Raw genomic sequence first — 25,397 nt, 5'->3', positions numbered from 1 at the left:
TTATAATTACTCTCATCATACTTGTCTGTTGCTCATTGTATTCCTTTTGCTTTTTTTTTTTTGCCCCTCTTTTGATTGTTCTTCATTTTCAGTCTTATGTCTATTGTTCTTCGTCACATTAAAATGTCTTATCTGAATAATATAGCTACTCCAGGTTTTATGATAATACCTATAATTTCCTTCGTCTTATTACTCCTTTATTTGCTGTAGAACAAAATACAGCTTTAAATTATATACTGCACGGCATTACCAGTCTTAAAGCGTGTGTTTAATGCAAGATCCGACCGCTCTCTTGCACGGAAGGAAAATAAATCGGCGGTGAATGACGGTGATTTAGGTCTATATTTCCATAAAAATAATTCTCAGACAAGAGTTAATAAGAAACCATCATATTGATCTTACCTTTCATCAAAGAAAATGCTGAAATTGATGTCCACCTTTCTGGATGCAAGAATCACATTGGTACAGAAAATTCCGAAACATTTTCTGCAACTTTCTGTCTGTAATTTTATTCCATTCAGCACTCTCCTAATTTCATTCTCCAAGTGTGTGTCGGTTATTGTAAATTCACCACAGATAAAAATGAGGAACATTTAAATCGAGAAAACGAGCTGGCGAACATCCGTGACTAATTACCCGATCATCAAACAATTTCTGTAATGCATCTAACGATATAGCGACTGTATTTGCAGTAAAATTATTCTGCTGAAACTAAGCTTATTGTTTTTCATCTTCAGTCAATATTACAGCAAAAAAAAATACCTCTTTATGTCTCGCAAATAACGTTGCTAATTGACTGTATCTTGAAAGAAAATGGGGAGCCAATTATCTAGCGTGTAGTAATGCCACACCACATACCCACTTTCTTGTAGTGAAGACGTACTTATTGTATTAAATGAGGATTTTTAATGTCGCAGTGCCTTGTATTCTGAGAATGGACATAACCACTTAAATGGAACCAAGCTTCGTTTGTCATTATTAATTGATGAAAGATCGGTGGAGCGGAGAAAAATTTCTCTACGGCACCGGGATTCGAACCCGGGTTTTCAGGTCTACGCGCGGACGCTCCCTCCACTTAGTCACTCGTAATGTGTGCATCTCTGCACATTAGTGTGTTGGACATTGTGCCACTGTCACATTTGTGACAGTACATGAGGGTTGGCCGCCAAAGGGAACTAAGAGGTGGAGCTTAAACTGAGAGGATTCAATCCGGCATCAGAATTAGAATCTGGTGTGGCTTAGTGGATAGAGCGTCAGCACGTAGAGCCGAAAACCCGGGTTCGAATCCCGGTGGCAGAGAGAATTTTTCTCCGCTCCACCGATCCTTCATCATATGATAACGCAGAATTCCTGCATGTACTTCGGTACATCGCTAAAATATTATTAATTGAGATGATTCATTAGTATCGTACCGTCAAGAACAAATTGCGATATTCACTTAGCCTAAGAAATTCACATGCTGTAATCGACGAACCACCGTCACTCTGTAAGAATAAAATGCAGCACTGCCTGTCCTCTGATTGCTGATATACAGTAGCGTGCAAATTAATCCGAACAACGTAATTACTTATGCAAAAACACTCAAACGGGATAAAAAAAAGGATCTAAGACATATCTCAGTAATCTTTGGGGCCTCCCTTGTTCCTAATAACAGCTCTGAGACGATTTGGCATGGATGCCACTAATTTCCCACAAATATTCTTCATTTCTTCATCGCGAAACCATACACCAATGAGGGCAGAAATCATCTTCTCCTTTGTAGAACAATCCATTTTTTTGCATTCTTCTTTTGCAAATTGACCACAAGTTCTCAATGGGGTTGATGTCGGGTGAGTTGCCTGGCCAGGGGAGTACCTGAATATTCTTCTTGTTGAAGAATTCTGTAGTTTTTCGAGACGTATGACATGGTGCCAGGTCTTGTTGGAACACACCTCTGCCATCCGGAAATGATTTTTGCTGCTGGGGTACGATTCTGGTTTCCAATAAGTGAATATATTTGTCAGAATTCATCATTGCCTTGATAGGTATTAATGCTCCAGGCCCCTCATATTGTAAAACAACCCCAAAACATTACTTTAGGGGGGTATTTGGGTGCTTGTTGGAGATGAGCTGCTGTTACTTTTTCGGATCCTTTCCGTACGTAAGAAACACGGTGGCCGTGGACCTCGAAATGAGACTCATCGGAAAAAAGTACATTCTTCCAGTCATTCACTGTCCAGTGTTGATGTAATTTTGCCCACATTAAGCGTTTTTTGCACATAACAGGGGTTAGCAGTTGCTTCTTAATAGGCTTACGTGCCCTTCGTCCAGCTTCCAAAAGCCTATGCCGCACTGTTGTGACGTGAATATTCGCCCCAGTGGTAGCCATTAACTCGCGGGTTAAGTCGACAGCAGTTAGTCTAGGATTTAATTTACTTTTCCTGACAATTAAACGATAATCTGCAGGTGAAGTCTTCCTTTTCCGGCCACAGTTTCCTTTTTTCTGGGTGTGATGGATCCAGTCTCCCTGTATCGTTTTATGATCGAATTAAAAGTAGCCAAACCGATGTAACATTCTGCAGCAATTTGCCTCTGTGTCATAGAAGAATGCTCTGCTAATGTTATAATTTTAGACCGTTTTCGTGGAGTTGTATCCATTTGTGAAGACGACAGAATGTACACAGGATTGCAGTATTAAGTCTTCAACACAACTGAAATGCTTACAAGTACAAAACGACAGGCAAAATGTCACATATTATTAAAAAAACAATAACGACAGACATTCAACAAGGAATTACACGTACTACAGATGTCAATTAAAGCGGTATGAGCAGCTGTGAGGCCAAAAATGACAGAAAATGTAAAAATATGTCGTGTTTGGATTAATTTGCACGCTACTGTATTTTGTTGGTTATTTAATGATGCTGTATCAACTACTGAGTTATCTAGCGTCGATGATGGTGATAGCAAGATGGTATTTTGCGAGATAAGGCCGAGGACTCGCCATAGATTACCTCACATTCGCCGTGCAGCTTGCTATTCTAAAGAAATGGAATAAGATTTTCTTCCGGAAGGGTTGGGGTCTTTACAATTATTTATCAGCGCTGTATCAACTGCGCTGTTCTCTAGTGTCGACTTAATTGCTGATAGCGGGGTGATATTTTGAGTAGATAAGTCCGAGCATCCGCAGATGAATCGCCTGATATTCGTCTTAAAGTTAGGCAACATCGGGAAATTTTAAGTGATTAGGTAGGCGTAAACGAGATTTTAACTCACACCAAAACACTGCTTTTCATTAAAATTCCATTACTACATCTCAAATAGGCAGATCTGGTGGTGTAGGATTTCGGAGTTACTCCTACAATAGTTAAAATAACCGTTGTAACTTGCTTCTTCCTGCTGCTGAATTTAATTCTTCAGTATTTTACGCGTATATTTTATAATTTCAGTGAAATAATGTAATTATAAGAAGAATAAAGTATGTAAGATTTACTGAAGGTATAGCGTTGTTAGCAGAAGAGTAGATGATAATAAGGGATATGCTAATGGAGCTAAATGACAGCTGTAAGCAGTATGGAATGAAGATAAATTGCAACAAGACAAAGACCATGGTCACAGGAAGAAAAGTAAAGAAGATAAACTTGACCTTCAAAATGAGGCAGTAGAGCAAGTGAACAGCTTCAAATACTTTGAGTGTACTAGAAACAGTAACATGAGCAACTGCCAAGAAGTGAAAAGGAGGATAGCAACGGCAAAAGGAAAAAACTAGTGAAGTGTTTTGTTTGGAGTGTAGTATTGTATGAGGCAGAAAGATGGACATTACGACGAAGTGAAGAGAAGCGACTAGAAGCATTTGAAATGTGGCTTATAGAGAAGAATGAAGCGTGTGAAGTGGACAGACAATAAGGAACGAAGCTGTGTTGGAAAAAGTGGGTGAAGAAAGAATGATGCTGAAACTGATCAGGAAGAGGAAAGGAAATTGGCTGGGTCACTGGCAGAGAAGAAACTGTCTCCAGAAGGATGCACTGGAAGGAATGGTGAACGGGAAAAGATTTCGGGGCAGAAGAAGATATCAGATGATAGACGACATTAAGATGCATGGATCATATATGACGAGAGACAAAAAGGAAGGCAGAAAGTAAGAAAGACTGGGAATGCTGGATTTGCAGTGAAAGACCTGCTCTTGAGCATAACACAATGAATGAATAAATAATGGTACTGGTAATGGTAATGATGGTGGTAACAATGATATAATAATAATAATAATAATAATAATAATAATAATAATAATAATGGTAATAATATTGTTATTGATATTATATTTTGTTGTTGTTGAAAATTTTAATATTTTTTGCTGTAAACTATGCAAGTCTAACGAAGGTTTGTAATTTCCTGGCAAAAAATGCCCCGTTGTTCGTAGAAAATAAATTTCAGTATTCTACTGAAATCACGTTATTCTGGGCGAAGAAAATACTGTTCTGCTAGGTACTATAAAAGTATGATCTTATTGTCTTCATTATACACGAATGTGTAGGAAACCTTAAACTATCTTTATTATTTTAGTTTTTTTGGAGGCCTGGTTCGGGATCTCGCAGAGTGAGGGTGACTGTGGAGTATTGGTGGAGTGATAATTATAATGGTGAGGGGGAACGGGAGGACCTCGAGAAAAACCAGTCTCGCCTGCTTTGTCCATCACAAATTTCTTTTGTGACCCAAACGGAGATCGAACCCGAGTTGCCACAATGAAAGCTAGAGAGGCTACGGGCGAGGATCAAGTACGACCTAAAATGCTCCCTAAATGACAAAACTACTACGCAAGCCAACAGCGTAAAGAATCGAGGAATGCTCTGAGAGGCTGATATACAATTTGTAGCTTTAGTAGTGGCTAAATTGGTCTCATTTCTTTATCAAAGTGTTGTTGATTATACGAGTAAGTAGGTAGTGTGAACACATAGCAATTAAGATGACATAACTCTTCATGCAGGTATTATTGTTCTGCGTTCGTTTGGGGTGGAGTCGCTAACCTCAATAGATAAGTTCCAGCCTTCTTTGTGAGGTCACCTTGTTAAGAGTTAACGTTGTAGCACTAGAGGTCGTGTGAATGGGTGATAAATATTATTCCCTGTTCACTTCTACATTCGTGCAGATTTCTGCTAATTCTAGCGCTTCAGTAATTGCTTCGGTACACCTGTATGCTGGTTTATGTGGCTTGGGCACGATCATTAAGATCGTGGACCCCGTTCAGCAGCACTCATTCACTCTCCCGGGACGCATATCGATTTGTTTTGCTCTTGGGCCTATCACAACAGCTACACGATTACGACAGCCTGACAACGGAACGCAGGTTTACCGCATTTACATCTCTGTTTAAAATCGGTATCGAAATGCATGAACCATGAAACCTTGAACCATTGTCCTTTGAGGTTTAGTAAGTTTAGTGCTTACTGTACCTATGAACTTAATCTTACGTAAGTTATGTGTCTGTCCGATTGTACATCTCTGTGTTGTACTACACTGTCTCCCTGTTTGTCTTCCTATAAATATCTGTGTTGTAAGACCAACCTTTTTTGTCAATGTGCTTGTACTACCGACGTCCATCTCTCTCTGTGACTGTGTTTCTGTGGTTGTACTACAGAATGTATATGTCTGCCTGTATCTTTGTGGATCAGTAGCAAATCTTCAAGGAGGCAGGGTAAGCTGAGCTTTCCCAAACATTTTCGAAGAATTTAATTAATTAAAAACAGGAGCGTTTCCGCGTTTCGTCTACCTTTTAGCGACGTAAAGCACAGCCTAGATCACTATTTCCGAACCCCAGCTTACCCAAAAATTGTCACGCTTCGGTTATACTACAGATTGTGTCTGTATTTTGTTTTACTACAGATTGTCTGTCTCTGTGTTTTGCTATAGATTGTCTGTCTCTGTGTTTTGCTATAGATTGTCTGTCTCTGCGTTTCTATGGTTGTATTACAGAACGTGTCTGTCTCTGTGTTTTGCTATAGATTGTCTGTCTCTACGTTTCTATGGTTGTATTACAGAACGTGTCTGTCTCTGTGGTTATACTACAGATTGTGTATGTGGTTTGTTTTGTTACAGATTGTCTGTCTCTGCGTTTCTATGGTTGTATTATAGAATATGTCTGTCTCTGTGGTTACACTACAGATTGTGTCTGTGTTTTGTTTTGCTATAGATTGTCTCTGTGTTTCTATGGTTGTATTACAAAATGTCTCTCTATCTGTGGTTGTAGAGCTGAGACGAGATGTTATGGCACCAACCTGCGCTAAGTTTTAAATTGCCGGCCAGCAGGGTAGAGGAGTGGGGGTTGTTTGGGTTACGGTTCTCAAGCTCAGAGCGGCAAGCATATGCGTTTAATCTCTTTCCAAAAACATTCGTCTTATCTTAGTGTCACCACTTTCCTACTCAAGAGTCTGAAGGCACCTAATGAAATTACGCCCGCTATTCCATCTTTATATTCTTATTCTCCGTCCGAATCAGACGACTGATTTGTGCTGGAATCAGATGTCCCTAAGTTTATGGAAATGTTCTCCAAAATACTGTCCATCGCGTGCTCACTTTCAATGTAATTGTTCTCTACTTTCTTCATATAATCATACACTGATATCCATTCTTGGAAGGAGCGATTGCAGAGTCGGCCTCTGCTTATGCGTAGCGTAGAAATTATAGATGAGTCTTCTTATGACTTCCTCATCAAAACTGTCTACAGCTGCAACAATCTTCTTCTTCGGCTGTGATTTTTCCGGACTGGAGAAAGAATCTGCTGTTCCTGCCTCAATATTTTTCCCATCTCTCCTGATTCTGCCAAGGTTCGCTTTGAAATACCGGTGGCAGCCAGCACTCTTGCACACACGCTTTTCAATGGAATTGGTATTCCATCTACAGCCTCTTCTGACATGAATTTCCATACATTGTATGCTATTTCATGTCCTTGACTATGAACTACTCTATGATTTCACACCTTAAACAATGCCATTATGACGATGCTCAGAAGGACAATGTTTTCAGTATTAGCAATAGCGGTAGTAGCAGAACGATCTGAACACTCGGAATGCTAGTAACCAACTAACCCAACACCCCTCCAGTTTAGTGTGAGGGCGAGTCCAACCAAACGAACTAAAATGCGTCCCCTGCGCCGGTGCCATAACTTCTCGTCCGGGCTCTACTGCAGAATATTTCGGTATTTCTGGTTGTGCTACAAATCGTCTTTTGTCCGTGTTGTACTACAGATGTTCTCTGTTCTACAACTGACTGTTTTTCTGTCTCTGTGGTTGTACTACATAGACTGTCTGTCCCTGTCTCTTATCTATGGTTGTATTGCAGACTGTCTCTGTGTCTGTGTTGTACTAATGACTGTCTGTCTCTGCGTGTCTGTATTGTACTTCAGATTGTGTCTATGTTTCTGTATGTTTTGTACTACTGGCTGGCTGTCTGTCTACTACCCGTCCTTTGTAAATTGACCGGTGTTGATTCCACAAACTAGCAGAGTGCGTCATATCTCTCCACGAATGCTTTGATCCCCTCAATTCCCCGTTCTCCGTAATCGTCAGTGATCGTCAACGACAATGGCGACATCAGCGCTCAGCGGCCATGTAACATTGAAAGCGTAGTTGATTATATTGTATTTCAGACTGTCTGTCTCTCTGTGTTTCTGTACTTTCGGTTGCCTGTCACTGTTTAGTGTATTTTCGTCGTCCTCGGTAGCGTAGTTGGTATAGCGCTGGCCTTCTGTGCTCGATGTTGCGGGTTCGATCTCGGTCCAGGTCGATGGCATTTAAGTAGATTTACTGGCATGTAAAATAACTCCTGCAAGACAAAATTCCGGCACACCGGCGACACTGTTATAACCTATAAAGTTGTGAGCGTCGTTAAATAAACCATAATTTAAATTCATTTTGTGTTCAGAATGTCTGTCTGTCTATTTTATTTCAGACTGTCTCTATCTGTTGTATTTCCGACTGTCTCCATATTGTACTATCGACTGTCTGTCTCTGTCTTCCTGTGTGTTTACACTGTCGGCTATGTCTGTGTCTATCTGTGGTTCTACTACAGACTATTTGTCTGGTCTCTGTATCTCTTTCTCTGCTGATGTACTGCTCACTGTATTTTTGTCCCTGTATGTCTGCCTCATTCAGCAGAAAACAGTATGAAGGATTCTGAAGAAACATTTGCAAATGATCCCACTGTCTATAGTTGCTTCAAGCTTCATAGAACACTGATTGAGACCTGCGAGCTTTTTTCTTTGCTGATATTCTCGGATTAGTGGAAGAGGACGATTTCCTTGAAAAGTTGGTTTGACGTGAAACGTCTGTACTCGACCTACAAGGAGAGAAAAATAGTAACATTTTAATATGAAACACGTTTGTGTGAGCTCTGACTTCATTCTTGGTACCACGGAAACAGAACTGAGAGATGTGCTTCGTGGTTTTTCACGCGGTCCGCCTCATTCATTCTCTATTTAATGTGCCTGAATGATTTAAGATGAGTCTGAATACCTCTTAAACGATACTCACTCACTCACTCACTCACTCACTCACTCACTCACTCACTCACTCACTCCATTCATCCATCCATTAATTCGTGTCATTTCTCACGAAAGATTTACGCACCCTTTTCCTTCTTCAATGAAACCACTGTCACAGGAGCTATATATATTGAAAGATTACAAAAATGTCTTCTCAGCTGGAAGAAGATAAAGCTGACCATCTTCTAGCGAGATGATGTCCTCTCCAGAATTACCATAACAAAGTTCGAGGCCATCTGAATGATAGATTATTACAACGGTGGATCGGTCGATCAGCTGAGCGGGAAGAACATGCTTTGGCCGCCGCGTTTCCCAAATCTTGTCTCGTCTGATTTCTTCTTGTGGGGTTTTGTCAAGGATCATGTTTCTGAACAACTACTTGCAACGACGTTGATTAACTTGCGCGCGCATCACAACAGTCGCCACAGAGATTAAGCCCAATATGCTACGAAGGAGCACATTGAGCTTTTGTAATGTCTGTGAAACAAACTCCGTGAGGCTTCCTTTCCCTTAATATTAATTTTGTATTTCTTCGTTATAGGCCTGCTAAAAAAGTAATTCTATATACTACATAAGCCTCAAGTACTGTTCGTATTCCTTGAATCCGTCAAGAGATCACCCGGAAGTAAGTTGTTCCTCTGCATTTATGCAGTCTTATGGAAACCAACCAAGGTGTGGGGGGCCCGGAACGTCCTCTACATTTGCGATGATTGTCAAAGTCCGACAAGCGGCATTCATGAATCCTATGTTGACAAGAGGGTCATCCTGCTTAAGCCCCAGATAGAGCCAAGTCCTCTCTGCAGAAGAGTAGCCTGAGAAGCTGCAGGGGCCCGGAGCCCCAAGCCTTTCCTATATCATAATCGGAAACCGGTACTACTTGCAAGGCTTCACCCCAACCTATTTTTATTATTTGAGATGATAAATGAAATGAGGACGGTGGACAATGTTGGCGAAATGATAGAAGGAAACGGGAGTACCCCAAGAAAAGCTTTTTGAAACGTCTGGTTTGTTTATCACAAATCCCATCACAACCTGGCCGCGGATCGAACCCGAGCCACCTGAATGGAATACCGCTAGCACTTGGACCATAGACGCGGCTGTTCAAGCAAAGGAAGGAGAGATGTAAAGATTTGTGTTGTGGCTAACATTCATACAGTGGTGTTAGGAAAAATTTTGTTTAGAAATAGTAGATACCAGTACAAAAAATGTAGTATCTCAGGCCTACTATATGAACTAAATGTATCTTAAAATTTATTAAATTTAATATAATTTTAATGGTAATTAAATTTCAGAATATAATATATATTGAATAATTTCAAGGAAAAACTCTTCCGAGGCCGGGTATCGATCCCGGGACCCTTCGTTTAGTGCACGAATGCTCTACCGACTGAGCTACCCCAGGAACCATACACGACACAGTCACAAATTTTCCTTTATATCCACACAACTCAAACGGGCTGACAAGATGCCAGAAACCAACTTTGAGTGCACACAAATTCTTTGTGACTCGTGCGCTAAGCGAAGGGTCCCGGGATTGATACCTGACCCCGGAAAAATGTTTCCTTGAAACTATTCAAACCTGCTTTACAGGGAGCTACCACCTGAAAGCCAGATTTGTATATTGTAATATACATTGTCGAACAGTGCAACTAGAAATTGAAAGGAAGAAATTAAAATATTAAGAGGAAGATCTCAACTTATCGGTGAGTTTACGGACACTAGCCTGTGACGTTAATCACATTTTTATCTGCAATTTATGAGTATTCATAAAAACTAATAACTTCATTCATGAATATCTATTTTAGAACAAATTCTGACAATCCACACTAATTTACTGGACCAACTTTCGTCTTGATGGACTGAACTTCCGTTGGCCGATTATGGGAACGAGGAAAACTGGTCTTTGCAGGCATATTATACAGATTTCTTTAAATATAGCATTCTTCTATTAAGTGAGTTAATGTATCGACACGATCGCGTCGAACTCTTACCTGTGAAATATCGTCTACTTCTTGCAGCTGATTGGGAAGAAGAGTTGTTTAGACCATAACCTTTCAGGTATATAGATACAGTTTTGGGCTGGGATGAGTCATTCTGGCTTTTTTTTTTTTCAGGAACTCAAGTGTTATTAATTCTCTCCCTTTACAATATCCCGCTCAGTGCTAAGAAAACCTTAATTGGCTCACTTAACTAGTGATTGATTTTCTGTTTCGAGTGCACTTTATGCAAAGCCCTTCCTTAATTAGCTGTAGTCTTGAAAGTATTAAAAGTAGAGAGTGGGGTAAGCAATTCTGTATTGGCATTTTTATCGACTTGTACAGTATTTTCTTTGTGATGACGCAAACGAACAAGTTTTGTGAACAAAATTCATAATAGATTGTTTCTTTGTAAACAAATGAAATTTATGTCTAGAGAAGTTGTCTTGGGGTTCCGTAATTAACTTTCCCTTTATCATCGGTCTTCGCGAAATTATTTTGTCCACCGACAGAAAATTCATGAGATTCCATTCTATTAGTATTCACTATGTTTTTTTATAAAAATGAAACAAAAAATATGCAATATATGTAATAGGTTGCTGCAAAAATTCGTATCATTTTTCGCTGTGACAAAAATTTTTTATTTGAAATGAATAGAATACAGAAATCAATTAATAATATAATATTCTCCTGCATTATCTGCAACTCTCTGCCAACGCTGAGTTAGTTTTCAGATTCTGCGTTGAAAGAAATCTGCTGGTTTGGAGTTAAAGAATTCGTCTAGCCAAGTTTGTAAAGCATCTTCGTTATCAAAGCAGTTCCCTTGAAGATTGTTGCATAGAAAAAGTAAAAGGAGGGAACCTGATGGCACAAGAGTGGAAGAATATGGGGATGTGGAATCATCTCTCAACAAAGCTCCTGGATAGCTGTTTTCGTCATATTAGAGTAGTGCGTGCGTTCATTACGGTGTTGCAGCAGCACTTGGTGCAGTCTTCCCGATCGTTTTTCTTCAATTGCGGCCGCAAGGCGTCTGAGTTGGAGTTGTTGGTAATAAATGTTAGTAGTTATTGTTACATCCCTAGAAAGCAACTCGTAGTAGACTATATGACGCCTTCTTCATCCCACCTTCTTCGTCTGTGAATGGACACTAAACGTTGTACGGGGTGTTGTATGTTGAAACGACAGAACCATTTTATTGCACTTTTCTGCGACGGAATTCTTCTCATAGGCTTATACGGCACAAGTATTTCGAGTCGTCTCCTTTGCCTTTGTTTTTTTATTAAAATAAAATAGAAGAGTATGTCGGAAGTGTTCGTTTGCTTCCACTTGACACTTCATCTCCTTTAACCCACAAATAGCACAAACTTTAAGTCGTCAAAATTAAAGGCGTACTTAAAACACCACCTGCTTGAACACATCTGACGGCTGCTTATATTGCCAGCTCATAAGAGCATTCTAACAATGCTTTCGTTGAAATTATAGGTGGCAGCACCAAATATAGGCTGCTATATGATCTTCGTTAGTTTTTTAAGAACAAGAATAATAACTTAACCTCACAAGTTACATAAAATGTCGTACTATAGGCATCCGACAAGGAAAACTCAGTGCGCAGAAACCAGCGGGCGTGACTGTCTCGCGCAGATGACGTATGCTTCCGTTTCCAGCATGCTCTCACGCTTACGGCAGGGGGGTAAGAGGAGTATATCATGTGCGCCGCGAGGAGTCCGAGCTGAGTTCTGCGTGTAGGATACCTATAGTAGTTAATTTGCAATTTTAACTTGCAAATTGTTTTTAATTGTGTCACATAGTAGCTTTGGTAACTCATTGAATGGAAAAAAATTGTCGATAAATGGCAGCTCCTGTCAGTGAAGTCGCTTATGGATATAGACATAATAATATAGGTCATATTACATGTTTGACCATTGAATGAAGCCACTGGCGTGGCTCAGTCTGTTAAGGCGCTTGCCTGCCGGTCTGAAGTTGCGCTTGCCCGCGGGTTCGATCCCCGCTTGGACTGGTTACCTGGTTGGGTTTTTCCGAGGTTTTCTCCAACCGTAAGGTGAATGCCATGTAATCTATGGCGAATCCTCGGCCTCATCTCGCCAAATACCATCTCGCTATCACCATCTCATCGACGCTAAATAACCTCGTAGTTGATACAGCGTCGCTAAATAACCAACTAAAAAAATAAAAAAAAAAAATAAAAAAAAAAAACATTGAATGGGAAGGCAATAAGCAACCATCGAATGCATAGATGCGTTTGAGCAGGTGGTGACTTACAAGCACAACATTTCAAATAACAAATCAAAAATGATAAACAATAAACAATCTCCTAACAATGCAGTGTTGTGATGAACAAAAACGCTACGAGTTTATATTTTAACTTGACTATTTCGTTTATATGACGTCATTCCATTTTCGACCAATGAAGTGTAATGAAATTTTTAATTCCAACCAATCACAGTCAGACTTTGCGATAATTTCTGCAGCTAGATTTATCGCTATCAATTTATCGCATGGTCGTTCTTTTGTTTAGTCGTTGTCGCCAACTGTTTCCCCGTAAATTAATGATCATGAATACATTAAGATGCAACTACAAGGTTAAACTTTTCTTTCAACTTTAAAGCAATGAATGCAAGATTGATATTTAATATTAATTAATATATTTACGCAATGAAGACCACGTTCAAAACGGCGCACCATGTAGACACAAAATCCTTATGCATCTTAATTGAACGTACCTTTTAAACTTGATTCTATTCTTCCCAGATTGCACGCATACGCGATTGGAATATTGAACTGTGTAGATGCAGCTTTAGTTCCGTTACTACAGCGAGAATGAGTTTGTCGAGCTATAAAAAATGCTTTCGTGTAGCACTCATTGTAACGGTCGAAACAAGGCACAGCTGACATTGGACCTGCTTCCACAGGTAGGCCTAACGTAACCTATAAAATTGTAGCCTATAACATTTGTGTTGAAATTAAACAATTAATAGACGTTCAAATTTATGTAACATCATCGCATATCAAACTCAAAGACCTTGCATAGTAATAATGTCTTTGATCAAACTGTCTTTCGTATGGCGTAATAGAATTCGTGTTTTAATTAGGCCTATCTATACAGAGATGACTTCACTGTGTAGCAACATGTCTCGCTGTGAATGCATAAGCATTGGTATATAGCTGTCCCACTGTTACTGTTAAATTAAATTATGATTTCAGCAGATAATAAAATATATTTGTTATAATAATAAGAGAAAAGTGCAGTACATGTAATTAACAATGTTAAACCTGTATTTCGATTTTCGCAATTGGCATTACTGAATAATAACATCGAATTTCTTTATTGCAATAATCGATATTCATCTACGAGTATTTCAACTTCACAATGTCTGAATAGGTTAAGTATTCGTTAATATACAATTATTAACATTTTGTGATCGAATTTTAGGGATATATTATTTAAATTTTTATTTTATTCACGAAATAGTCCTAATAAATGTCACTCGAGGTCTGAGATTTCCCAGATAAATCCACTCGCTTCGCTCGTGGATTTATCGGCAGATCTCAGACCTCTCGTGACATTACTGCAGATAATTCTCTCCTGGATATCTGTATTGAAGAATACCTAAATTGCAGAGGAAATACTTTAAAATTATTGGTAACTTCAAGCCGCATACACGTATGCGAAACAACTTTCTCGCCTCATTGCAATTTAGACAAAATACCATGTGATCAAATATTTTCGGCCTTTCCCACCAGTCAATTTGAATTAAAGTCGTCACTAATGCAGAGCGAGTTTCTACGCACTGAGAACTCAACGCCTCGTTGATGGGTAGCTTGGAGTTAGTCTTACGAGTGGTGGGGGTGATAGGCATACCGTAGTGCAGTGATGTCAAAGCAAGCGCATTTTTCTGACCTTGACATCGTTCGCGGGCATCAAGAGCTAGATATGGAAGGAGGAAGGATTATGTACATTAGTCGTAAAAAAAATGACCGACCCTTGTAGCTGATTTCAGAGCCTTGTTCACTCCAGAGCACGATAGACTGATAACTAAGACTTTCGTGTTTCGAATATTGCATGGGAAGGAAACTTTTTTTCTTTTTGTTTCTTATTCAAATTTATTCCCAATACTTTTCGATTGCAGAGATATTTTACTACTTCATTAACTTATTATTCCCAGAACATGAATTTTACCAGCTTATTTTCTAATGGCTTTCGAAATGAGCTACGTCAGCAGTCGAAACTACAATAATTTCAATAGATTACTCGCTATCTTGTGAATGCGGGCGTGGCATGCGCAGTGGCTTATTTCGGGGATTTTTATTATTCCGTCGGTCCGGTTTTTTTGCCACTACTGTACTCTTGAAGACGTTCGTTCTCTCCCCCACACTGCCATCCCTTTAAGGCAAGGCTCAGTAAATAGCAATGACGTCATTCATTCAAATTGACTGGCGGGAAAGGCTGAAATTATTTGATCACATGGTAGAAGAACAAAATGGATGCTGTTGCAGCACGACATCTTGCATTACCGTTATCAACATTAGAACCAGGAATCGAAAAGGTGTTGGCAAATGCATAAGTAGCTGCTGCATTGTGTACATGCTAGTGACTTCGTAAGAAGGAGAAACTACTTGTTGATGTGATTGTAAAATTTCTATTTTTATTGCACATTAGTGGTAGTGTAAACTTTTATAATAAAGTATAGGAAGAAACAATAAAACACCACTTTATCCAGAACTTTTGTCATTCCGCGAGTATATGAAGGTTGAAAAACTACTGATCTACATAATCACCGTTATCGTTACAGAGTTCACCAACGAAGTAACAGGAAAAGGAGGAATGACATTAATGCTTTCAAATAGTTCCACGGTTACTGACTGTCGACGTAACTGAGACGACACCGACAAATTGTTCTCGGATCTCTCTTTTCAGAAAAAAGATTCTTTCATGCACCGTGAATTTCGACAGAGCCCTCAATCTTTCTTTCCTCAAAGATGGAGCCATTCTAATAATTATCACAATATTTAAAATTAATCGCTGTGGCTGTGTTTAAACGAGGGACTTCAGATCAAACAACAAACATAGTAACCCTAGATCAAGAGAATGACTCGCCTTAGTGAAGATGGCTTTTGTATTAAATTTGTTCAGATATTTTCAGCATACTAAGTCACTTATGAATATGACATTCGTCCTTTATATCAAACAAACTTAAATTATACAGACAGGAGGTTTTGTTTGATAGTAGTTTGCTGTACTACTTCGTTCTGCCTGTGTAGTAATGAGGAACTAGAAATATTCAGAAATTAAGACGTAATGTGATGAGAAATTCATTTGCAAAACATCAAACGTCGCCATAGTACAGTATTTGCGATGAGAGGTATGTCGGTTCACAAAGGTGCTTGCTTGCCCTTGACGAGAAATCTGTAACCAAGGCAACGAGCTACCACAAGCAAGAGGTGGTGATGTCTCCTCGCACCGGCTGAGGTTAATTTCCGCATACCGTACTAAAACAGTTACATCTCCTACATATATTTGAGATTATATTTGTATATACTTTGATTCCCTGGACTACTGACCCACAATTTCGGAAGTACATTAGTCTATTATAAAGAGGCAGGAGCTAATATAGAACAGTGGTTCCCAAACTTTTTTGATCGCGGATCCCTTTCGACTCTAAAAAAGATTCACGGATCCTCAAATAAAATAAAATAAAATAAAATAAAATAAAATAAAATAAAATAAAAATAAAATAAAACAAAATTAAATTAAATTGAATTAAATTTAAAATTTAAAATAAAATAAAATTAAAAATAGAATTAAAATTTAAAATTTAAAATAAAATTAAGATTTAAAATTTAAAATAAAATTAATAATTAAATTTAAAATGAAATTAAGATTTGAAATTGAAAATAAAATTAAGATTTGAAATTGAAAATAAAATTAAGATTTCAAATTAAAAATAAAACTAAAATTTAAAATTAAAAATAAATTTAAAATTTAAAATAAATTTAAAATTTAAAATAAATTTAAAATTTAAAATAAAATTAAAATTTAAAATTAAAAATATAATCAACATTTAAAATTAAAAAAACAATTAAAATTTAAAATTAAAAATAAAATTTAAATTTAGAATTAAAAATAAAATTTATATTTAGAATTAAAAATTGAATTGAATTAAAAATTAAAAATTGAATTAAATTTAAAAATTAAATAAAATCAAATTAAATTAATAGTTAGATTGATATAGATATAAATTTAATATGCCTCCATATTTGATATACTGTACGTATTTAACATGGACAATACTATGTCTACAACTACATTAATTATCATACATAGCCATGAGTTCATAAACATGCAGTAGTATTTATAAACTCAGTAATTACATGCATAATTAAAAAAAAATACTTTCAAATTGGTAATTTGAAGAATGGTGTTGTTTCCTCATCTCACAAATTTATTTCAAGTTGGGGGAGATGGAAGAAAGTTGAATCCTCATTTCTGATGTGGCAAACAGGCGATGACGGAATTTTGATAAGTTACTTAACACTTTGTTACATAGCACACAAAGGGAGTCCGGAGCAATTTTATTGACTGTATACGTAAATCCAAGAGTCAAATATGATTTATCGTATTTTCGTTTTTTGGTTGATTCACCCGTTTTAAAACTACCAGTACAAGGTGATCGACTGGATTCTGAATTTGTAGAACTGTTATTTTTATTGTCTTTTATTAGCCACCGATCCATTGAGACGACACTGTACAATATGAAAACTAAAATTATTCGTAATATTAAATTAATATTAATATGTTCGGAATTAAATACACGTGGTTATTAACACGCAGTTTAACACGAACACCTCTCATAAGCCTGCTTGTACTGAATGAATATAACTGACTTCACAATAAAAGTAGCAGAAGCAGAACGCGTGCACAATAATGGACGAAATTAGTTTTTTTAAAAACGTGTAGAAATTTATTACTGACTAAATAACATTATCAATAATTTTTTTTACAATAATTAAGACATTGTCTCTGATCACATTTACATAAACTTATTGTTACACTGTTGATCTCAAGAAAAAAAAAAACTGCTAACATTTACACATACAACGCAGATAAGAACTACCTAACTAATAATTTGCCACCCTCGCCAATCAGAGAGAAACTTTTAATAGAATTGACCACCTTAATTGAAAAAAAAGAAATTCGTGTGTTTTACAACAGCTCCAAGGCCAGCTCATGCAAGGGTGAAATCTGGTCATGTACCCTTGTCGATTACAAGTACAGTCGCGTACAATCGAGTCGAGAAAACTGTAGTTTTGTGTGTTATTTATTTCAAAATGTATACAGTATATTACCAACCGCGGATCTCCTGATAAGTGTTGGCGGATCCCCAGGGATCCGCGGAACACACTTTAGGAACAACTGATCTACAGGAATTCGGTGGGAAAGCGGGACAGATTAGACACCATGATTTTGCCTTCTGGCCCAAATGATTAGAGATACGGAGGAAAAAGTTAAAATATTACGGGAAGGAGCAGAGACTGTAAAGACTCGAAATTAGCATGAATAAAACTGAGGAGACGATGGTGAATATTAAAATTGATGAAAAGTTGTCACTATGGGAAAGATAGTCTACTGAACAGATCAGAGTACGATCAACATAGCTGGATGAGCAAATTAAGGATTAGATTCATATGAAGGGAGCAAACGAGCATTTGTTAAATGGTATCCTCTGTATGCGACTACATAAAGATTAATTTTTTGGTCCCACAGGATATATCTGTCATGGTAACAATTGTTATTAGAGGAGAAAAATTCGCTCCGACGCCGTGGATCAAACTGGGGTCCTTAGTTCTACGTACCAAGCGCTCTAACCACTGAGCTACCCCGAAGTTCAATCCACAGCACCGGATCGAATTCCTCTCTAGTGTTTACCCTTTGTGGCCTGACTCCAAGTTTACATATATGTTGACATAATAACAATTTTTACCATGACAGATGTATTCTGTGGTACCAAAAAATTAATTTTTACGTAGATTCTTCGCCAAACAGTGCATATTACTGTGGAATTCCGACCAAGTCACTCAGTTGAGTGCGCTCCTTATATAATGGCAGTTGACTTAATATTATGTCAATATACAGAATATGTCGAACTTGGAGTCAGGCCACAAAGGGAAAGACACTAGGGGAGAGGGACTCGATCCGGTGCTGTGCATTGAACTTCGGCGTAGCTCAGTGATTAGCGTGCTTGGTATGTAGAACCAGGACGCGGATTCGATCCCCGGCGCCGGAGCAAATTTTTGTCCCCTAATAACAACTGTTTATGAGAACCTAAATATTTCCTGACAAACTAAATTACGTCTCTTTAACATCAAACCAAAGTCAACACAATTTTATGGCTATGAAACATGGGAAAGTTACCTAGAAGTCTATAAATCAACTTCATGTGCTTGTGAACTGTAGCCTACGTCGAATTAGCAACATAAAATGACAGGATGTGATGATAAATTAAGGATTATGTCTGATAACAAATGAACAGTCAATGGAAATTCAAATAAAGGGAGAAAAATGGCGCTTGATCGATCATACTTTAAAGAAAACCCACTGGAGTTAAAAAAAATAGGTAATTGATTAGAAAGAGAGGGTCGCCTAAAGAAATCTTGGGAAAACAGATTGAGGATAAATGTAAGAGTGTAGGAGGTGGGGAAAGTGAGGTCAGGAGCCTGGGCAATGGAGAAGTTTCACATATGGCCTATGCTGCAATAGGAGTAACAGAAAATAAGTCAAGGGGATAATCTAATATTTGCGGAAGAATTTATGATTTAGGAAAGGCATACAATAGCGCCCAGAAGTATATTTTAAGGAGACGACAACCTGAAAAAAAAACAGGCACCTGACTATTTTAATAAAACAAATTCATATAACTAAGTGTTGTTATGTATTCTAAATTATTTAATCCAATATTCCATACAATTCTTAATGGTTTATCAGAAATGAAATATAATTTGATATCTGTTTAGGCTCAGAAGTATAGATAGGATGGAAATAAAAATAAGGAAAACATTATTGCGTCTAAACTTCAGACCTTAATATTCTATTGCATAGCCATTTGCTGCACATCTCGACGGCATGGAGTCAATAAGATTGGCCAGGGTTGCCTGAGTAATTTTTCTCCATTCTTCACCCAATATTTTGAAGAATTTTTTTAGAAGTGTAGGTTCGTTTACGAACACGTTCATTCAACACCTCTTTAAGATGCTCTATTGGATTAAGATCCGAACTTTGGCTAGGCCAATTCAATAGTCACCTTCTTTTTCTTTAGTATCTTCTGAACATGCGAAGAAGTTTGTTTTGGATCACTGAAATGTCCATTTACGTGACATATTCCGTCTTGCATAAGATATTGTAACGTTGCCGTACTAGGACGACTGAGTGGATAACGTGATTTCGGAGTGAGTAACGTGAAAAAGCTAAGTCTTCCACTTTAGTGAGGATGAGGTATGCAGGCCGACGTTCACAGACTAAGTCCAAAAATTTGACTTTGAAGCATAAAGATGTATATTTGAAGAAGAAGAAGAAGAAGAAGAAGAAGAAGAAGAAGAAGAAGAAGAAGCTACAGATGTTCACTACATGGCACCGGTGGAGGCTAATCCTCTCGAGACACTCAAATTACACACATTTATAATGTTTTGTTAGGGTGTTGGTCACACGAGGAATCATCATGTGATCAATGACCTTAGTGGTCACCAGAAGAGCGTGAGGACCAGAAATTGGAAATGTTACTGTTTGTTCCAGCTATTAAGGGGTCACTTCAGAAGTTAGCGTGCAGCTGTTTCCTAACACAATCTACAATTATTTTTTAACTTAATATTGAAGTTACAAAAGCAATGTTCTCCTGATGACACCCACAATTCATATTGCATTATAGTCATAGGTTCCTATCCCAAGGAAGTCCTGGGTTCGTGTACCAACTCATTACAGTATCATACACAGTTGTTTCCGATTTATGATAACGTATTTGAATGACATCATGTGCGTCAGGAGTCACCACGACAGCTGAACTGTGGCTCGAGGTGACAGACCAGTAGTGAGTGATCTCATAGAGTGCACGGCGACTCACAGTAGAAATTCCCAAGAAAATCGAGCCTTTTTGGTAGGGATACATAACAACCCTTTCCGATGTCAAGCACAGTTAAATGAAAATAAAAGAAGCCTGCAATAAACGAGGTTTCGTTATTTCCAAGAAAGGCATCTTCTGTGTACTTAATAAGATTGGTAAAGCTCGAATGGAATTAATTTGTATCATCTCGTGGGGTGCGGCGAATTGTGACGGGGGGGTGTGGATTTGCTTGCTTTTTCTACTCTGGAATTGATCCCATCTCGGCTTTGCCAGTCTTACTAGGTACACATAAGATGCCTTTCTTGGAAATAACGAAACCACTTTTTTTGCAGGCTCCTATGATTTTCACGTAACTGTACTTGGAATCGGAAAGGGTTGTTATGTACCCCTTCCAAAAAGGTTCGATTTTCTTGGGAATTGCTGTGATACACCGTGCACACTGATTATGAAATCACTCACTACTGGTCTGTCACCTGTCGCCGCAATTAAGCTGTCGGTGAGATTCCTGACGCACATGACGTATTTCAAATTCGTTATCAGAGATCGGAAACAACCCTGTATAATCTTCTAGAATATTACCATACTTGAATTGATCCATTGTCCGATCAATCTCAATCAGAGGACCAACATTAATTTGAGAGAAATAACCCCATACAATGATGCTCCCTCCACCATGTTTCAAAGTGGGTACTCTGTACCATTTGTCGTTCCTCTTGTTGATTGGTCGTCGAACGTACTGGATCCCATCTGATGAGTACATATTGAACTTGCTCTAACCACTCCACAGGACTTTGGACTAATTATTAGTACTCCATGTTGCATACTTCTTTGCAAATTCATGTCTGTCCTTTCTATTCTTCTGACTGACCAGTGGTTCCGCGAAGGTCTCCTGTCATGCAGTTCTGTAGTTACTAAGCAACGTTTCGCAGTAGATACATGGATGTTTAGCTCACGATTTTCTTGTAGATCATCCCGTATTTCCCGAGCTGTTTTTTTTTTTAAAGGATGAGATACTCATCGCCTACGAATGATTCTGTCTTCTTTCTGTGTAGTTTTCCGAGGCCGATCACATAGTTTATTATTTTCTACAGTCCTTCGTTTCTTCTAAAGGCGGTACCACACACAAGCTGTTGAGATATTCGAACTATTCGGCCCTTATTAAGGGTATTTAATACAACCTTTCTGAACTCAACAGAATATTCTTTAGTTTTCGGCATTTCTGTAAAATAATACAGAAACCAAGCTTAGTTATAAGTAAATAACAAGAATTTTTGTTATATTTACAAAACCATAAAGTATTTTGAGATAATGCAGAATGAAAGTTTGACAACAGAAATACCTTCCAGTTCACAGCAGTGTCCAGCTGTCTGTTGTCTGAATAAGTAGTCTACCTTCGTACGTTCATGTCTCAAGGTATGCAGTCCTGCCAATGAAAAACCTCCAGTACAAAATACTTTTGATCGCTACTGTATTTGATAGAAAATTTACTAGACCATTTACTACACCATACTTTCTTTACAACGAATCCAAATGGATCTATCCGTGTGTGAACCTTTTTAATTTTATATAATATAATGAAAGTATATCCATATGGACATAACGAATTTCCAAGATCAAGCGACCTCCCAGACGTGGGACAGCATTAGCCTGATGATGGAACCACTAAGTGGTTCGAAAATGTTAGGAATTATTATTAAGTTTCAACACAGATCAAAACACAACACTTTTCTTCTGTAGAGACTCACCACGAAAGCATCAATTCTCATCGATTAGTTAGTCATATCCGTAAACACAATCGACAAAATTGTAAGCGATCTTCAAATTGCCAGCAATGTGTTCAGGGTTCATTAGTGCGTATGTGCCAATAGAGCTGCAGGTTGAATGCAGTAATCTTGGATTTTATATGAAACTGAAAGGAAGTGATGTAGCAAATAAAGGTTTCTACGTCTGTGATGAAGGCCATAAAGGTGTAAGTGACGAAGATAATAACGATAAGCTTTATGTTGGTCATAACGAAGGTACTGAAGAAGGCTGTGTGCTGTGGTGATGAGATGATGGCGAAGGCCATAATTTCGATAGCCTTCATGGTGGTTGTGGTAATAGTAATGTAGTCCCTTTGTTGATGGATCGGAGTAGGCTGGTAATTGGGACGCTGTTGATGGTTATGTCAAGGATAATGATGTTGACGATGAAATGCATGGTAATCATCACGATGATTACACTATACATTTAATTATCATCAAAGTTTTATTGGTTTTCTTATAGTAGTCCTTACTAGTCCTATCGTTTTTGTCAGTCATCAAAGACATGCTGGATACAGTATTTTTTATTAGCTCTCAGGATCTCTTCCATAGCTTTAACCACTTGTTATGAAAACTGAAAGTGCATCTAATGAAAGTGTTTATTCAACTTTGGAAATAGAAAAATTCACATTGTTGAAATCCGGACTGTAGGGAGAATGAGGAACATACTTAGTTTATTTTAGTGACATATTACATAACTGCTTTTAGCTTGAACCCTGCAAGAAGTAAGTAGATAGACTAAAAGCGAGTTATTCATCACGTCAACACTACTGGCGGGCTGGGTCACACAGTTCAGGCCTCACAGTCATAACACCTCACTTCCAACTTATCATGTTGCGGTACACTCCGTCTTAAAACACGATATTCTTCCACATGTCTCATTACTAACCACTACGTCTGTTGACTAACCAATGTCATGATGACTTTTGTTTTCTTGACATGAGTGTCCCTCAGCTACGAGCATAGATATTATTTTCATTCTTTCTCTTCCTTCTTCCCCTCCTATGCACGTTTGTGATTAAATTTCCTTCTTAAAACGCAACACACAGCTCGCTCACTAGCGAAACAAGCAAGGACAAGGGCCATAATCGTTGAATTGAGCTGTACAATGTGAGACCATGCATTACCGTAGTACTGCATCCACCCATTTGCATTTGAATGAGGTTCTTTTCGCTTGATGTGATCTTTGAGTTTCTTCAGTACACTTCTATAGTCCGAAATTGTGTCGTCAATGTTGTGCGGCACGTAATAAAACATTCAGGATCTCTAATTGCTCTCTTGATGTTATTCGTCTATTTTCCCTCACAACTGCAGCAGCAGAGTTATGTTTACACCAGTAAAATTTTGTACCACCTACGAGGAGTACTAAAAGGTAGAACAAATTCCCCACAAGCCTGTTGTAACATTTCCTACGCATCAGCAGCAAAATAGCAGCAGCGTGATGTTCTTCACTCTATTGTGCCGTAGGCGAAACTAAACATGTCTGAACTTGATCGTATAAACCAGAAATAAACTTAACAATATCATTATTACGTTATAGATGAGGCGTTATATTAACACTATAACACAACACAAAATTTACATTTTAAATTCGAAAGTGTGGAAGTCAAGATCATAACTATTCATTATTGTACAACGTACTTATCATATTGATAATGAAGATAGCTATAAGGCTGTCATAATGATGAAAGTATTGCGACGGTGACAGACAATAGTCGTGGTGATAACATGGTATAACAGCGTTGCCAACCATGCGAGATTTTAACCCTGATGAGATATGCAAAAACATTTACAGGATAATGCGATTATTTTCATTATCCCTTCAATACTCGGGCTACATACATTTTTAATTCACTGCTCATTATTAAGTCATCACATCTCCGCTTTCAGTGCTGAGAGCTTGAAATTTTCAGTACCTTCCTGTTACCATTTAGCTCTGATGTCTGGAGTGTGGTATCAACTAGACGGTGCTCCAGCACATTTCAGACTTCCAGTACGTCAATGGTTAGATCGCCATTTTCCAGGTAGATGGATTGGAAGGGTGTGGTCCCATTGCCTGGCCAGCCCGGTTCCCAGACCTAACACCATTGGAATTCTTTCTCTGGGGCTGCATGAAGGAGAGAGTGTACCAAACAGAGATAGCAAGCAGTGAAGAGCTCGTTGCAAAGATTAACACGCTGGAATGGAGATACACCAGCACTGATTGGATAATGTGCAGCGAGAGGTCAGATGGCATGTTGAAGCGTGTGTTCATGCGAGAGGGGGACATTATTTTGAACATCTGCTTTAGACAACTGACAATTAGCCTACCTTCTTTCAAGCAAACGGGTCCATTAGGTGTGGAATCAAATGGGGATAGCTACGGTACGTGATATTCGTGTAACTCGGAAACGGGGATGAATATTGAAAACGTGTATTAGGATTTTTTGTTGCTAAGGTCCTGAATCATCTCCTTAAGGATTGACCTGACCTTTTGATACATTCTGTATGTACATATACAGGGTGTTTAAAAAATACGGGGCATAATTTCAGGTATGTATTTCCCATATGTAGCAATCAAAATAGTTCATTACAACATGTGTCCGGAAATGCTTCATTCCCGAGTTATGGCCTTCACAACATTGAAATTCACCGGAACGTTTTTCTTTCCGCAGGTCGTTGTCATTACAGAAGATGTTCAAAATGTCCACCTCCTGCTTGAATAAAGACCTCACATCGATGTCTCATTGACCTGCGAACACGATCCCAAACTCCAGGAGTATTGAGTATGTCCTCAGAACATGCCACAATTCGATTCCGAAGGGATTCCAAATCAGGCATCGGAGACGAATAAACCAATGATTTTAAATGGCCCCACAAGTAGAAATCGAGAGGGTTCACATCAGGTGAGCGTGGAGGCCAAGCAATTGGGCCACCTCTACCTATCCATCGATCAGGCAACCTTCGATCAAAGTACCGGCGAGCCGTACGACTG

General features: G+C 38.3%; 1 protein-coding gene and 1 non-coding gene across 2 annotated transcripts in view; one reads left to right on the top strand and one right to left on the bottom strand.

The window, feature by feature from the left end:
• The window catches only part of LOC138704836 (GTP-binding protein Rhes-like), a 377,948-nt gene that overhangs the window by 87,654 nt on the left and 264,897 nt on the right, over positions 1-25,397 (top strand). The gene's annotated exons all lie outside the window — the stretch shown is intronic.
• On the bottom strand, positions 9,845-9,918 carry TRNAS-ACU (transfer RNA serine (anticodon ACU)). Its single transcript has one exon. It is a non-coding gene; the product is annotated as a tRNA-Ser (tRNA).

The sequence above is a fragment of the Periplaneta americana genome, chromosome 8 (genome assembly GCF_040183065.1).
Source record: "Periplaneta americana isolate PAMFEO1 chromosome 8, P.americana_PAMFEO1_priV1, whole genome shotgun sequence".
Lineage (NCBI taxonomy): Eukaryota > Metazoa > Arthropoda > Insecta > Blattodea > Blattidae > Periplaneta > Periplaneta americana.
Note: the sequence above shows the minus strand (reverse complement) of the source record. Positions and strands in the feature narration are given on the sequence as shown.